The sequence below is a fragment of the Vidua chalybeata genome, chromosome 4, assembly GCF_026979565.1.
Source record: "Vidua chalybeata isolate OUT-0048 chromosome 4, bVidCha1 merged haplotype, whole genome shotgun sequence".
NCBI classification, from domain to species: Eukaryota; Metazoa; Chordata; class Aves; order Passeriformes; family Viduidae; genus Vidua; species Vidua chalybeata.
In genome coordinates, this window is record NC_071533.1 from 18,151,014 (window position 1) to 18,164,234 (window position 13,221).

The window sequence follows — 13,221 nt, forward strand, 5'->3', positions numbered from 1 at the left end:
CGCTTTTCAGAGGTCAAATACTTTTTCAGCTCTCCATGACTCTTTCCATCCTTGGCCTACAAGCCTGGTAATAAAATGAGGAGCCTTTCTTTACCTGAGGGCTCTTGGAGGATGCTGTGGCGTTGCCAGGTGTGTGATGACATTTTCTTCCCCAACACCTCATGCTACCTCCAACAGTGTAGGCGTGGAATAAATATCCAGCTGCTCCTGCTGCATTCTAAAGCTTCTGTGCATGAATGCAGTAAGACTAATCATTATCTGTGTCTCTGACTGGCTGCCCAAATGATGGGTCATGATGGCTAAATCATTACCTATCATCATTCATGCCATTTCCATGTGCCAGCTGCACGCCTGCTGCAGGTGGCTTAACTTTAGTCACCAAGGACAGTGGAGACTGAACACATTTCTCACTGAGAAAACGGAGGATGCCCTGCAACAAGGAAGGTTTAATCAGAGCTTTGTTGTGCTCCCATCTTGCTGCATGACAGAGTGGCAAGGAGAGACAGGCAGTGTGGAAAATTTTACTGACACAGCTGTTACATTGTCAGCAATTAATTAGAAAGTTTTGTTCAATAAAATGTATTCTGGCCTAAGAAGGATGCCCTTGACTTCAAGTTGGGTTATTAGAGAACTGAGTGTCTCATAAGATACTTCTTTCTTTTTTCTAGTATGCTTAGTTATTGGAAAAAAACAGGTTTTTGCCTGCTCTTTTTTTCTGATTGAACACAGATAACTTGTAAAAGGTCAAATCACAAATGTTTTTATGGGTATCAATTTTGGTTCAATTTGGCTATTTAAAAAATCCCAAACCTTTAAAAGAGTGCCAGTTATAATGAGATAGGTGTTTTGAGTGCAAATCTACTATGACGTCCTTTTTCATGTGCTGTTTGATCAGATGCAGCTAACTTTAATTGTAATTTGTTTTGTGGAGGAGGAAGAAGAGTAAATACAAACAGGTCCACACAAACACAAATAGTTCATCTGGCAGTTTTGGGTGTGGGGGAATGAAGTTTCCACCCTGCAATCAGACTTTAATACTTCCCTGCTGGTTATGGTTTTCCAAAGGTGGAGAAATATTCAGCAAATATTACCACTGGGATGCGGCACATCAGCCAGAAAGATGCCACTCCACACTGCAAATCCGGTGCCCACTGGACTTTGAGGGGTGTCAGATGTCAAGTAAAGGAGATATCCAAAATAGTTTACCTTGAGAGAATCCTTCATTTTGGAGTTAAGAAAACAGAGAGCTGAGAAGCGGGCATGAGGCTGAGGAAAGTTCCATGTGATGATGTGTTCCCTTTCCTTTTCTGGGAAAGGAAAGCAAATGGAAGACAATAGAGAAATAAAACTGGAAGGAGCAGCTCTTTACCCAAGGGGCAGATTAGAAGTGGTTTGTAGGCAATGACAAGTGAGACAGGCAGGGGTTAGTTTTGGAACTGACCTGGGATGAGGAAAAGAGCTAAAAATAGAGATTTAAGATCCCTTTTAGTGGAGGTGAGCCAGCACTGTGCCCAGAGAGCTGTAATGCAGGTTCCACATGAATGAGATTTTATTTGATGTGCAGGGAGAGAAATCTGGATAAGAGGGAGACTGGGGGTTTTCTGAATGTTAACCTGAATTTCCAGCAGGGATCCTATCACCTGCAAGGGCTTGGCCTCACCACTGCAATGTTTCTGTTGGCTGATGAAGGAAATATAACACTGCATTCATCACTTGGAGGATCCCTGCAAAGAAATTGTCTCCAAAGGAAAAATATTCAGTAACACTGACTTAACTCGTACTGCTTTCATCCAGTCAGACTGTTTTTAAGATTTAGATACTATCAAAAAGGAAAAAGCAACTTATAAAGGCCCAACAATTGATTGTAGAGGGAAGGAATTTTTAAGTCAGCTTGGTCCCTGCATTTGGCTTCTTTCTCATTTTACACCCTTTGCATCTGCTTTCCCTTTTTCTTCATCTCTGCTCTATCCCATCCAACATACTCTCAGACTGGCCTGGGTCAGTTCTGTCAAGGTTTTTCTTTTTCATTTAGGCAGACACCACAAAGTGAACTTGCCTCAGCTTGACAGAAATGGACAGATAATATTCTGTTATATTGCTAGTGGAGTCCTGCACACCTCAGGTGCCAAACAGATTGCTGAACATCCTTGAACAGTCTTTGCTTTGTGTGCAAGAGAGAAAAAAAATCTAATATCTGCTTTTAAATCCAGCCCGTTCCTTATGTGTTTTATTTAGTTTTCTTTGCACACACTTAAAATTTCCTTTCTGTTAGAACATACTCACCCTGTGTTGCTTAAAAGATCTGAAATCCAGTGACTGCTTGGCCTTGTTTAAAAGCTGGCTGGATCTAGAGCTGACTGTCCTCCTAATTTCTACCCATTTTCTTCAGAGGTGGTAAATGGCAGTGGATATTACCTCCTCTTGGAGCCAAACATCCCTATCCTCACATAAATCAGCAGCTGCCAGTGGATAAAAGCCATCTGTGGCAAATAAGTGTCAGGTCAGGGTGCCCTGGTAGGTAGCAGTGTCTATCGTAGTCACCATCTGTGGCAAATAAGTGTCAGGTCAGGGTGCCCTGGTAGGTAGCAGTGTCTATTGTCACTCTTGACTCTTCAGTGCAGTATGCACATTGCTATTACTGAAGACACAAGCTCAGCCAGGAAGCACGATTCACATTGCTGTCCCTGGACCTGAAATGATTCATGTTGCTAAAATAAAGTTGCATCTCCCTTAGTTGCAACTCACTGGAGTCTGTGTGACCAGGCATCTCGGTCTCTATGAGATTTCTGTGCACTCTGCTCTGGACAAGAGCTGCAGACAGTGAGGGTTTAACTGAATCAGTGATGCTGTTTTAGCTCAAATCTGATGTTTAATAAGGGAAAATAACAGCTTAATTTGGAAAGGCATCTTTTAGGCCAGGGGGACTGACCTTGTAGGAGTGACTGCTGCCAAGAGGATTAGGGAGTTGCATGTTGCGCTCAGAAATGTACCATGGACATGCTGAGCTTGGCACAGAAGATGTGAAGACTGGTCCCTCAAGCCCAATACCTTGTCTGAGCTTCAGGCTTTGTAGAAAGAGATTCCTCATGGAATTACCTGGATCAAAAGAAGGGCTCATTCTTCTGCATTAGCAAATAATTTCCTCATACAGCAACACAGAAGGATCAAAGCCTTCCCTGTCCACCTCTTCTTTTACTGTAATCCTTGGCACATCTCAGCACTTCCCAGGAGTGTGCTGTGGACTGTGATGAATAATGTCCTCTGCAGGAGGAGAAGGAAATAAGGACATCAGGTTGGCTGCTTGAGATGGAGTTTTCCCTTGCCTCTTCCCGCTACTCCATTATTAGAATCTGTGCCATAGTTTTAGATTTTCTGGTTATCCGTGGAAAGGCTTAAGCCTTCCCCAGCACCAACTAAACACCCCAAGGACAGGCGAGCAAATAATTGAGATGCTTGTAGTAGCCTGGAGATCTGCTGTCACAGACACTGAGCTTTTCAGGGTTACAAATCAGAAGTTGCTTGCTGATGGATGGCACAGTTTTCAGCCGAGGTTCAGGTATGGAGATGTTGATACAGTGAAGGCAGTGGCATTGCACCAACCTGTACGCTCCTGCACCTCCAAAGAGCACCTGGGCTCTTGGACAAATTGAATGGCTTTTGATGCTACCTTTTATTGTCTATAAACTGGCTGACTCAGGTTCCTAAATCAGATCTCTCCCTTTCTCTTCAAGCAAAACCACATTTCTCTCTGCCTTGGAACAATCTCTGTGCCAGCTAAACATTGTGGATGAGCTGCTTGCCACTGCAGCGCCTACACTTGGAATTTGTATTTTGCTGAGCCATTGCCAGGTGGAATGCCATGCCAGCGAATGCCGTGTCTCTGATCTGTGGTCAGCTAGGCTCTAGCCTCTAGAGAAGAAAAAGCAACAAAATGTGTCTAATATTTTTTTGAAGGTTTAAGCATTTCTTGACTTGCTTAGTGCTGACCATGAAGGTCTATCACAGGTCACCTTCTTCCTCCCTTTTCATCTTGAGCCTGACCACCACCCTAGAAAGTCTGTTTTTTCCTTCAATTCCAAATGAGTTCAAGGTTATGCTCTATTTTTTTTAGTATTACTGGCATGACAGATCTCCTCTCATCATAAATTATTCTGTCTGCTTCAGCTGCATGGTTTTTCTCATTTATATTTAAGATAATGGAAGAAGAGTTGCTTTTGATGACATAAGTAAACTAGATTTTTGTTTGGTATTATAACAAAATGAGAGTTATGGCTGGATAATGTAAAATATTAGGGCTTTTGAGTTTTTAGTACCTGTGAAGCACTGCAATGACTAGAAAAACTAATATACTTCTTCCCTGCAAATTCATGAAACTTCTTGATGCATGCATGGGATTTGAAAGTCTCAGGGCTAATAACATTACAGGTCTCAACATGTGTACTAAGTGGTCTGCTGTAAAAAAATTTACTAAACAAAAACATTTGAACATATTTGATACCGAAGAGGGGGAAAACTAATAATCACTGTAGACTGGTGCATTTATTTTATGTTACCTGTGAGAGCTGTAAAATGAGGTTTAGGCTGTGTGCTAGAAGCATATAGCAGCTCTTTGGCCATGCACTGTAGCGGTAGTTTTATCCTAGATTGAAGGTAAGAAAACATCTCTAAGTATATATGCATCTCTGCTGTACTTAGAATTGAATACATACTGCTTGACTATTTTTTTCCCCTCCTGTTTTTCTGTTACGCTTTTGAATTGTGCTGTCCTATGGAGATGCATTCACATTTAGTTAAGTCTGTATGTCTGTGTTTGTCTATAAAACAAATGTAGCTATTTAGCAGTTATGTTTTTAAGACATGTGCATTGGACCAGGTCAGATTTTCTTTGTCACTCTTCTCTTTCCCCTTTTTTTTCTCCTTATGAGAGACATCATTCTTTCGTTCAAAGTATCAAATTTATGCTTTGCAGTGACATCAGGTACTTAATTTTATGGATGTACATATTATAAAAAGGCAAGGAGATTGCACAGCTTAAAAATCTCTAAAGGATACAGTTTGCTTTTTTCATTTCTGTGTCATCCTATTTGATTTTTTTTCCTACCAGTTCCAAACTTCCTGAGATTATTGCTTGTGAGGATCTGCAATGCTTTTGTTGGTAGCCCAAGTGGATCAGGTGCAGTTTAACCTTCCAGGCCAAGAGTACATTATGGAAAATCCCTAGTCTGGCACAGCAGCACCTGGACATTCTTTTGTGCATTTGGTGCCTCTGGTTTGGACCAGTAATTCCCCTGGGCATGTAAACTTTAGCACCTGACTGCATGTAAAAACCACGTGCCAAATCTGGGGAAGTAGGCATACAACTTTGACCTAAAATACTTGTTTTTCAGTACTCCTATTCACTTTCTTATAAGTTTTAAATATCTTTTCTCTTTTGTGGGCCCAATTCTGAGTCTTAAAATGTCAATGGGTATATTCTTTGGTTTCACACAAGAAAACATGCTGACCTTGCAATGTGCTGGTCTGGGCTATCCATTAACAAGAATAATCTGAAAGGTGACAGATGTAAAGCTACAAATGTTCAATGTTGAAAGCTTTTCCATCCTGGGATTATGTATTGTCTTCTTGTCATCAAGCCCTCGGCTAAGAGTCTGAAACTACAGCTTGGCCAAAGCTGACTTCATGAGAGCTGGTAGCCCTTAATGTTTCAGAGAAAAAAATATTTGGTAAAACCTCCTTTTCTGATATTTTGGAGGCTGTTCCTTCTTGCCTCTCAGGTTTCTACTGTGACTTTTCAACTGAGATGACTGGCCATGGCAATGTCTCTGGCCCTGGAGCCTTCAGGGTGGAGATCTCAGATGCTGAGCATATGAATGAATATTCACCATTGCTACCAGCACCCCAGTGGCCTCCCTCAAATGAAAAATTAACCTCTGGAACATGTGTGAGAGCTGCTTGCATGCCAGGCTTTTTAGAATATCAGCACGGACTTGATAGTACACTAAGGTCCCTGTGTCCAGTACTCAAGTCTGTTAGGAAAACTGGAGATCCCTGAAAGTGCTACCCAGTTCATTTCACCTTAAAACACCCTGTATATTGCATAATTTGTTTATTTGTTATAAATCTGCTTTGCTGAAGTAAATGTGTTTTTCATAATATTAATGGTGTTCTCCTTGTTGGAGCCCTCTGCATAAGTCAGATATCTGTAAAACAAATTAAGCATTGTTTAGGCAGATCCCTGAGCCAGGATGAATACAGCTATTAGGATTGAGCTTTACAATATATTGACATTTCTACATAAGTAATAAAGAGTTTAGAAAGGGAGCTGAGCAGCCTTTTATGTTTTTCAGGGAAACTGCTTTATTTCTGAAAGTAGCTGAATATTGATATTCTGATAAGGGAGTTTTGTCAGCTTCCTAGGATGGGTTTACGTGAAATATTTCTTTTAGCATAGGCTTCTTTCTTCTCTCCCTCCTCTCCATCTGTGTCTCCAGGGGTAGAAAGCAAGCCACTAGTAAGTTTGGGGAGAGGATTGAACTAACCTGAGCTCCAAACCAAGATGTGGCCAAGAGGCTGAAGCCATGCCTGCCCTCTGATTTTCAGGAGGGGTCTTGACAGCACATCCATACCAAGCTGCACCAGGACATGCTCAAAGGATGAGAAAAGGCAGCCTTTCTCACCATTTCTGTATTTCTGGTGGTTTCAGTAGTCAGCTCTCTCCACAGTTCAGGCTGGTTTCCTCACAGGAACAAGAATAAATGGAAAAAATAAATAAAATAGAAGCCAGTGCAGTCAGAGTCTGAGTGGAGCAAATGCCCTGTAGAGAGGAAGCACCTTTGGTGGCTTTGGAGTAGCTTTGGAGAATTTTGGATTTTAAAGCAGGTTTGAAATAGCTAGTGGGTAGCAAGAAGAGAAAATAGATGGGTTTGGTGAAAGGCAAAAGGTGAGGTTGTGCTGGCAGGTTTATAATTCCTGTTACTCTAGACTATGGATATCACAGACATCAGGGCCTGCTGTCAGGTCTCCAGTTCATGTCTGGGAAAGCAGTATGATCTGCATGCTAATGAAGTCAATCCTAACATGGGTTAGAGGAAGAAGGGTGTGAGCAGCTGTAACTCCACCTTTGATATGTTATGGTTTATTCCTTTTCCTCTCCTTGATTTCAGCTGACCGGCCCACCCTCAGAGTGTGTTTACACATAAAACACTGAGCATCAGGGCTGATTTGGATGCCCAGTACAGGAATGCAGGAGGCACCTCAAATCCCGAGCCTCAGAGAAGCTGGGATCAAGGGATAGTGGTGCAATGGGAGGTGAATTGTAATACGAAAAGCAGCCTTTTTGCTTTTAATCTGCCAAGCTGGACAGGAGGAGGTGGGACCAGGAAAATTTTCATCAATCTCTCCCTGACACCCCTTGTACATATGAGTACTGTGGGGCCAGGGAGCTGATTTAATGTAGTTCCAGTGGATTGTCTCATGTAGTTCCAGTGGATTGTCTCCTTCGGCTCGATTGTTCTGTGCCCTCTTCCTCAAGATAACAGCATCAGGTGCTGAATATTAATACAGAGATCACAGGAGTGTAGCTTGGAAGCACAGAATACTGAGAATTGAAAAGTCTAATCTGTCCTTTTTGAAAGCTGTCCAATTTCTTTTTTATTTACAGCATTTGAACCATTTCACAAATTGGAAAGCAACTAACGAGCCATTTCACAGGCAGATTATGGTATGTTTAAGAAAGTCCAAGGCATTTGTCTGAATGCAATTGGCCATCTTGCTGACTAACATCTAGATTGGAGATACTACACACACAGTTGAACAGTGACTATTTGAACATGATGGTTTTCTCTTATTAAGTTGTGTTTGTAGCTTGCAACTGAAGAAATGTTTTGGACAGTGGTACAAGCTGACTGCCTCTGGCTCTGCAAAGGACTCATCACATTGATTGGGTAGATGAAAAAATGCTGGGGCGTGAGCAGTCACTTTATGATTCCTGCACTCAATTCCATTCTTTGCAAATGCAGAGGTGGAGAACTGCTGGAGAGAGACTGGCTCCATCTGGCACTGCCTCTGCATAGTGCACACAAGTTGTTCGTTTCAAGAAGCAGAAGTGCAGGGAAAAAGTGGAAAACACACATTACATCCGTTGCCATACAGAGGGAAAAACTGGATTTCTCTCTTACCAGCTACACATTTGCTTGTTCTGCCTAGAAATGAAAAGGTATGTTTCAGCTTGCTTGGATAGAGCATATGTGGTTTAAATAATTAAAAGATAAAAAAACACCAAAACCCAAAAAAGCTGGCACTCTGAGTCCCCAGTAAATCTCTTCAAGCTGTGAATATGCAGTGCTCACGTGTCTGCACTCTAATGTGGTCTGAATGAAAACCTGACAGCACCTGTTACTGAAATCAAAAGTGATTTCTCTAACAATGGGATACTGGGGAATTCCTTCCAGGCTTCTCTTTAATAGAATTTGAAGGATTCAGGTTGGAAGACAGTGCATAAGATCTGCACCACTGGCTCTGATGGATGTGAATCATGCCAAGGGACAGTGATTGTTGAGGAGGATAGAAGTTCACTCCATACATCCAGTAATAACACACAGCTGGTATGTCCTTAAAAAAAGGATTGTATGCATCTTTTATTTCCCTGTGTGAAACTACATGTGGATTGGAAAAAAAAAATCAGATTTTATACATTCAAATCCAGAAATTCAAAGTAACTGAAACCATATCTGACAGTATTTTTGAGAACTAGAGTGAATTGAAGGTAGAGTGACTAAAAATAGCCCTTGAACTGAACTCTAAAAACTATTAGATTTGCCCATTTATAATAAATCCTGATCTACTGTCTATTAGATCATCTCTTCTGTAATCTTTTCCTATGGGCATAGTTCATGTGCATTTCTAAAAGCATTACAGCATGATGTTGAAAGAAATGCTCAGGTTTTTTGTGTCTTGTGCACAATGGTCCAGGTAAATTTCTGCATTCTGCATTCAGAATCAAAGTCTGGAACAAGCAATAAGGCTTCAATACCCTCAGTGGATGGTTGCCAAAGGGTACAAGAGGTTCACAAAGGTGAATTTGGCAGAAGTCCTGGGCAGGAAGCTGGAGATAAGACTTTAGGAACTGTCTTCTGATAGAAGAGGACCATGGTGAAGACAACACATGATGCTCCTGTGCTGTACCCATTCATCTCCTGGTGTTGCTAAATATGTGCTGTAAAATAACAGCTAAAATTTTGTCTGATGTCTCTGAAGTTAAATATTTTTAGCAGTAGTTTCTTGGAGAAGAATGGGTCAGAGAGAAAAAAAAAAAGAAGAAAATAAAGATGTATTTTTTTTTATTCAAATGACAACTAAATTGGGGACCTGACATTAAGAGCTGTTTGGAGACAGAAAAAGTATTAAGTGCTGACACATGCACACCCCCACAAAAGTCCCACAGAAACATAAAAGTTGATATTTCACACAAATGCAGTCAGGCTGCTGTCTGGGTTCTTATTTTTTTCAGGCAAAACCTAGAAATTTGCAATAATACTGAGAATGCCTTTGACAGAACAGCCTTTCTGTAGCAATCCAGCATGTGGAATGAACTGTTTATCATTGTCAGAAATGCAGAATTTTGAGTCAAAAGGACTCTGGTAGGCATACCTTTTGCCTGTTGAAATTCTGTGCCTTCAGTGGCTCTTTGAGTGTATTGACTGTCTTGCTGAGAGTGGTAGTGCAGTGAAAAGGATGAGCTGGGGCAGTTTGAGTGAACTTGAGCCTGTTGTGCTGATTTCACCCACTTTGGCTCTCATTCTTTGTTGTTTATGTTAAATGCTGAGACTCAGAGGAAAGTCCCAGCGTGTTAAGTGATTCCAGCTTGAAGTGCCTTGAAACAACTGAGTCTGCACCATGTCTTGGACTGCTGCTGTAGGTTTCCTCTTAGCACAGGAATGCAACATATGGCCCATATCCGTTGCAGCATCTGCACAAGCCCAGCAGAGCACTCATATGTGGGCAGAGTAGCCTTGGGCACAAAAACTGATCCCCTGCTAGAAGAAGTAGGAAAAAAAGAAAATCCAAAAAGTGATTTTCCATTTGTCAGCTGTCCACAAGGGAATGGATCTTCCTTCTCTCAGATGCAGCATCCTCCTCCTCTGCTTTCCCTCGTTCCCTTGTGTTAGTTAAGAGGGAGGAACAGGAAGAGATCTGTATCACGTGCCCATTTCACAGCACAGGGCTGTGTGCAGTTGTGTTGTTGAAGACAATGTGCCACGTTGAGCACTCTGGGGCCACTGCATATGTAGTCTTTCCATCAATGGGTTTTGCAAGCCTTTTGTCAGTGTCAGTAAATAAAGCTCCACAATCCCAACTGCCCCAAAAGCAGCGTGTGAACTTATGTTCACACACGGGATTCTGGCTCAGCTTCCCAAAATAATGGCATGTGTGAGCAGAGGGGAGAACTGTTCAGATGTTTGATATGAGGCCGACTTGGCCTTCGCCTGCAGTAAAAATAAATCATAGCGTCTCTCAAACACGTGGAAGGAGCTGTACATAATTTAGGGGCTAATCTCACCTTGTCGATTCCCTGTCTTGCAGCTCTTGAGTGACACCAGCATGTGGCTTTTGGTCTTCCAGCAGACATTTACCATGAGAAGGTTTTGCAGGGTGATGTCTTTAACGTAGATTCAGTGTAACTTTGCAATCCAACAGTGTGTTAATGAGTTCGTGTTGTCTGTGTAGGTGCTTCTTTTCATCATCCTTTTCTGTCACCTCATGTGGAGTTCTTTGAAAAAAAAAACACACTAAAAAAGAAAAGGCAAAAGAAAATGGGAATATATTTACTTTCAAATATTACTGTTTTTCTAGGGAGTTTCAGAAGATGTTCTGAAATGTGTTGGAAAATGCCTGTAGAAAATTAATTCCCATGAGATGCATTTATGCAACAGGGAAAGGAAAAACAGCTGTGATATAATCCTCCATTGTATTAGGTTTGTGCGGTTTTGTGCTGCTTCTTTCAAGGCATGCCTAAACCTTCTTATTTGCTATGTAAATACAACTTGCACCATCTTTCAGTAGAAGAAGAAATGATAAAAGGGACTCTGTAAGCAAAGGATATGGTTGCCAAATATGAAAAGGGCAAAACTACAGGGAGGGAGAAAAGGGAGGGACCTCCAGGTTTTGTGCTTCTCACAGCCTTCCCAACTCCTTCAGTGCTCCATTTGCCTTCATGCAGCAGCAACATGTGTAAATAATGGAGTCTGGACGTGCTCAAGAGAGCCCTGGGATTGCTGCTCTTAGGCTGCTGGATTAGTTGTACCTCACTTGGTCCAGCCCTGCTTTAGGTGCAGCACAGGGAGCAGGCAGGGACTCCTGGCTGCCGGTTCCCCATCCCATCTCCTTGAGCATCAGGCTCAGGAATGCAGAACTCACCAGAGAATGAAGTCATCATGGTTTGCTTGGACTTTGAGCGTGGAACTTGGAGTGCAGCCTCTCTTTCCAATTACGTGAGCAAGTGCTGGCACGTAGCACATAGTCTGCAGGCTGAACCTTTGGATTGTGATCCCAGGGAGACAGCTTGATGGATGTCTCCTGTCATCTCTTACCCTGCTAGAGCCAGTGAGCCTCACCCAGGAAATCCTCTCTGCAATTTTTTCTCAAGGGGCACCTAAGTTATCTTCATTCATGGGACAGAAAGTGCATGATGTCTCTTATAAAGTATTATTGAGTACACCAAGTCATTGGCTGGAGACTTAGGTGCCAAAATTTTTAAAAAATGGGAAAAAAGATAGCAAATAGCCTTTCTTGCAATCAAAGCTGCTTTTGTCATAGGAAAACACTAGTCAGAGTCATTTGAGAAAGCAGTCTCCTATGTCTGTGGGAGCACCAGGAAGAGGTGAGCAGAGCATCTAACCACATTGTGGATATATGGCATGTGGTGGATTTCCTCATGGCAAATACAAAGTGCAGGTCACTTGTGATGTCACTACTTCAGTAAAGGGGAACAGAGAGAAATGGGGAAAAGACAGTCCATTTTTTATATGAGATTTTTTCCCTATGAGCAAATCCCTCTCATGATTTTCCTTCCGCCAAGCAAAAATTTGCTTCCACAAGCCTGAACTCTATGTAGAGGTTGGGAAATAAAAGAGAGAAGGGAAAAACCTGAAAATTTCTTTATTTCTTGCTAGTCAAATGTACCCTGAGTAGAGAGAGGCTTCTCTGGGAGTTGCAATTGCTCCCTTGTGGATGCTGGAAATGTTTTGGGGTTTGTTTTTTTTACGACTGCAGCTTTAATCTGAATGATAGCAAAACTCAGTCTTCTGTTGTTACTGCCAGCTTGCTAGATAGAGCAGGGAAGAAAAAAGTAAAGTATCACTTCGGGGTGTTTCTGGGGAAGAAATGTTTCCACAGCCATAAATTGCTTTCTTGGGAGCACTGAAAATTCCTATCCTAGTGCTGTGCTTCAGGGAATCAAAGTCAGCAAAGTCTTGGATTCGTAAAGAATAAAAACTGAGTCTTATCAAAAAACTTCAAGGTCTTGATATGGCAATGCATGGTAAAAACAAACAGTGACAATAAAATGATTAAGTTTATACATTTCTAGTTGTAGTAATGTTGGTGTTTTTTAAAGGTACTTGTCTTGGAGCAAAAATTGTCTTGTGAAACATCATCTGAAGTATCCCTCTGTTGAAGCAGTGCTGCAGTGCTGCTTTCTCCCAAGTTAAAAATTCACAGTTTATTGGCAGCCTAAGTTAATCTGTTCTGTGCTATAGGGTTTAGGTCCTTTTACACAGGTTGCAGTCTCTTCATGGTTTTGCTTGGATTTGAGAATCATTTATATGTAAATGATCTGATCCCCTGTTCTTTTCCTCCTTACCAATTAACTTGGTTTTTGAAGCACACGGTTGTGTGAGCAAAATTGGCAAGTGGTGCTTCCTGGTGAAAAACTGGGTGGTGTTAGCATGGTGATCATGATTGCTGGAGCTCATTACCAAATTGACTCTTTGAATAATCAAACCTTTGAACTCAGTTCAGTGGTACCCCATCCGTCTCACTCCGTTAGGCATCTTGGAGGCAGCTCTTTCATGTCATCTTACAACTTGTCCTATGTAAATGGTGGATGTGTTTATTTTCAAAAGCAGCAAGAAAGCCCAGTGGAACAAGAAAAAAGTTGGAAGAACAAGTCCTCAAAGAGTTTTTGATACTGGTGCCAGGGGTTTTATATAAGATAAAACAGCT

At 41.7% G+C, this 13,221-nt stretch overlaps 1 protein-coding gene across 2 annotated transcripts in view; it reads left to right on the forward strand.

Moving 5' to 3' along the window:
* The window catches only part of ADGRL3 (adhesion G protein-coupled receptor L3), a 479,733-nt gene that overhangs the window by 369,322 nt on the left and 97,190 nt on the right, over window positions 1-13,221 (forward strand). The window lies entirely within an intron of this gene.